This window comes from Aplysia californica, unplaced genomic scaffold (genome assembly GCF_000002075.1).
Source record: "Aplysia californica isolate F4 #8 unplaced genomic scaffold, AplCal3.0 scaffold00015, whole genome shotgun sequence".
Lineage (NCBI taxonomy): Eukaryota > Metazoa > Mollusca > Gastropoda > Aplysiida > Aplysiidae > Aplysia > Aplysia californica.
The window spans coordinates 2125083-2129102 of NW_004797285.1; the positions used below are offsets into that span (position 1 = coordinate 2125083).

At 46.7% G+C, this 4020-nt stretch overlaps 1 protein-coding gene across 2 annotated transcripts in view; it reads right to left on the bottom strand.

Moving 5' to 3' along the window:
• Positions 1 to 4020, bottom strand: part of LOC101846855 (ropporin-1-like protein) — a 24155-nt gene that overhangs the window by 4188 nt on the left and 15947 nt on the right. The window lies entirely within an intron of this gene.

Here is a 4020-nt window from a genome sequence, read left to right on the forward strand (position 1 = left end):
TGTGCTGATGTGTATTGAGATCCACAGTCGGAGACCAGAATTCTCGGTACGCCGTATCTGGCAAAATGGGCTTTGAGTTTGGTGATTACTGCCTCTGTTGACGCCGTAGGTAAGTAATCTACCTCAATAAAGTTGGAAAAATAGTCGACGGTTACGAGGTACTGTCGATTTTTTATTTCGAAGATATCAGATCCAACTTTATCCCAGGGTCTGTCTCCTTGCTCGTGCTGTCTCAGGGTTTCTTTCTGGTTTCTTGGTTTTGTTCTCTGGCAAGCTTCGCAGGATTCTGCAATCTGCTTGACTTCAGCTGCCATTCCGGGCCAGAAAACAACTTCTCGTGCTCTTCTCAGCATACTTTCGGTTGACAGGTGAGCGGCGTGCAATGTTCTTTTGATTTCTTCTCTCATTGCCTTTGGGACTAGAACCTTCTCTCCCTTCAGTATCAGTCCGTCTTGCCAGCTCATCGTGTCCTTGTAGTCATAAACTGGTCGTGCCGCCACAGGCACTTTTGATTTGCTGTCAGGCCACCCATTTCTGATGACACTTACTAGTGTTTGTAGCTCTGTGTCTTTGCTTGTCTCTGTCTGTAGTTTATCCAACATCGCGTCAGGAATGCTGCTCCTTGTTTCAGGGGTTTCTGTTGCATCCACGCTCTGGATCGCAGCTCTGGACAGTGTGTCGGCGATGAGGAGTGAGCTTCCTTTTGCCCATGTCAATGAAAAGTCATATCGGTTACTCCTCATGATCAATCTTTGGAGTCTTCTTGGGGCTTCGCTGAGTGGTTTCCTAATGATGGTTTCCAGGGGCTTGTGGTCAGTGGTCACGTACACTTGCCGTCCAAATGTGTACTGGTCGAATCTTTCCAGACCAAACACCACAGCCAGCATCTCCTTCTCAATCTGCGCCCATCTTTGTTCAGTCTCTGTTAGGGTTCGGGACGCATATTCCAGTGGCTGACCATCTTGCATCAGGCAAGCACCTAAACCATCCTTGCTGCTGTCTACTTGGACTTCCAATGGCTTGTTTGGGTCATAGAAGATCAGGACTGGAGTTTCCGTGATCATCTTTTTAACCTCAGATACAGCTCTTTCGCACTCTTCCGACCAGACAAACTGCGTGTCTTTTTTAGTCAACCCTCTCAGAGGTTGCAGTTTGTCCGAGAGTCCACTCAAAAATTTGGCCAGGTATTGCACCATACCGCAGAACCGCTTAACGTCATGGACATCCTTCGGGGTTGGCATGTTGACGATAGCTTCAACTTTCTTCTTGTCTGGTTCTATGCCTCTGGCGCTTATCATGTGACCCATAAATATAACTTCTGTGCACTTTTCCTTTGCCTTTTCTTCGTTCAGCTTGATGTCCCTCTCTCGACATCGCTGCTTCAGTTCCTCACATTTTCTGTCGTGATCTCTCCCAGCATCTTCAGCTGTTGATCCGTTGCCGATCACGAGGATGTCGTCTGCGACGTTGACAATGCCTTCGAGGTCTTCTAGGGCTGTTGCGAGATGTCTTTGGAATATTTCACTTCAGACATTCAGTCCAAATGGCAATCTTGTCCAACGAAATCTACCGATAGGTGTAATCATAGTAGTCAACTTGCTTGACTCTGTGTCCAGTTTAATATGCCAGAATGCTTCCTTCACATCCAGTTTTGTGAAGATCTTGGCATCTTTGAACTTTGGCAGGACATCATCCAATGTTGGGAGCTTGTAATGTTCCCTCTGAAGAGCCTTGTTGAGAGGTCGAGGATCTATGCAGATTCTTAGTGATCCGTTTTGTTCTCCACAATGGCCATTTGGCTCACCCATTCTGTGGCCTCTGCGACTTTCTTCAATATTCCTCGCTCTAACAAATTGTTCAACTCTTCTTTTACTTTGTCCTCCAGTGCAAATTGGACTTTTCGGCAGGGCAGCACTTGTGGTCTGATGCTGGGATCTGTCTTTAAACGAACTGTTCCCAGCGTTCCTGGTTCCTCTTTGTTGACCCTGGCGATCATCTTCTCCTTGTTGATGGTGATAAACCAAAATCTTCACAGGATGACAATCCAAGCAGGCAGTTTAAGTTGTTCTCTACAACTGTGAACTTGACAGGGACTTGCTGGCCCGTTCGTTTGTTCGTCACCACAAGTGTCGTCTCTCCCACCGGCTTCATCTTTATCCCATTCCACATCACTAAGGTGTGTCTCGACTTCGACACCTGTTCTTTCCGCACAAATCGCTGCTGGATTGAGTTGACATCGGCTGCAGTGTCGATCTGAAATCTCACCTGACGGTCGTTCACCGTGAGGCAAGCCGTTGCTCTCTGATTTGCGCTTACTGCCTGGACTTTCTTTCCTCGGCTTTTGCTTTTAGTGGAGGCCTGTTGGACTGCATTGAGCCATTTCTGTCGAGGCCCATGCTCCCATTCTTCCTGAGGATCATTCACATCTTCCTCTTCAAATTCAAATTCGAGTGAATGGATTTTCTTGCATTCAGCTTGAAAATGATTTCTTCCCCCGCAGTGGGAGCATGTCTTGCCCCATGCCGGGCACTTTTCTTTCTTGGCCTCGTGCTGCTTTCCACAGAAGTGGCATTCCATCCTACTGGACTTGGATACTGGCGCTCCATTAGGGTAGCTCCTGGACTTTGGGGGTGGATTTCTTCCTTTGAAAGGCCTGGACTTGACCATCACCTTTACCACTTTGTGTGGGTGGTCCGTCATCTCCCTCAGGTTGCTGCTCGTCTGTTCATACGCTTGACAGATTTCGACTGTGCGCTTTAATGAAATTTCCGGCTCTCTCAGGAGTCTTTCTTTAATTACCCTTCCCACAGTGAATACTATCTTGTCCCTCAACATCTTGTCCTTCTCTTTGAAGTTGCATTTTTCTGCCTGAGCCTTTAAAGTTGTTGTAAACTTGTCGAAGGGCTCGATGAGGGGTAACTTCCAAAATCGGTACCGCTCCAAAACCTCATTATTGATGGGTTTGCAATACTCTTCGAGCTTTTGCAGTAGTGTCTCAGGGTCATCTCTGTCCTCTTCTGCTGTAAAATCTAACTGGTCCACCACTTCAATTGCCTCTGGACCTGCACAGTGGAGTATCACAGCCGCTTGTGTTTTGTTGGGCTTGGCACTCGCTCCCGTTGCTTCCAGGTAAATTCGGAGCAGCCTCTTCCACTTTCTAAACTGGTTCTCCAGGTCACTATCACTCATCTGGAGTGTAGGGGGCAATCTGAAGTTGGATTCCATTTTAGAAATCTATCAGGATCAGGTTCAGTAATAAATTTGCAGAGAGAAATCGCCTTGGCCCGAATCAGGGGATATAACTAAGAAAAACTGAACCGTTAGTATTCTTTATAGTGGTTATGTCCCTTGGACCACACACTCGAAGATCCTGTGGTCCGTGTGTGCCGTTGCCACTGACTTAAAACTATCTTTTTAGGTCAGAGGTCGTTGCCACCACAGTAGCTAAGTTTACGGGAGAGTTCTCACTCAGGGTGGAACTGAATTTGAGGCTTGGGCGGTACGGCGACCTAACTGTGCGTGATCAAACACACGGCCCGTTATTCCAGAGAAAATCTCTAGGGTCAGCCAGCTACTCTCCACTTAGACTACTGCTCCGCGTTATACCGGAACGACCGAGAAACAAAACAAAACAGTAGGACTCTTTGGCCAAGACCTAGATCCAGATCCAGATCCAAGTAATCTACACTCGTGCTTCTACTTCGTTTCGCGGGACCGATCTTGATCTATTCCAGATCTACTTCCAGATCTAGATCTAGCTAGTAACTAGATCCCCGTAATATAAGCTTTAACGGGACAGGTCAAAACTGCAAACTGAGCGTAAAATCAAGGTTCTATACAATTTCTTAGGAATCTTGAGACTTAAATAAACGACTTTACCGCTGCCACCATGTTGAGTTGTGTTCAGAACTCTTTATTTGACTTGATAACGCACAGAAGATGCGGGTACAGACTTGCTAGTTTATTAGAACCATAGCAACGGACGTTATTGAACAATATGCCCAATGGGCCTAACTTTAC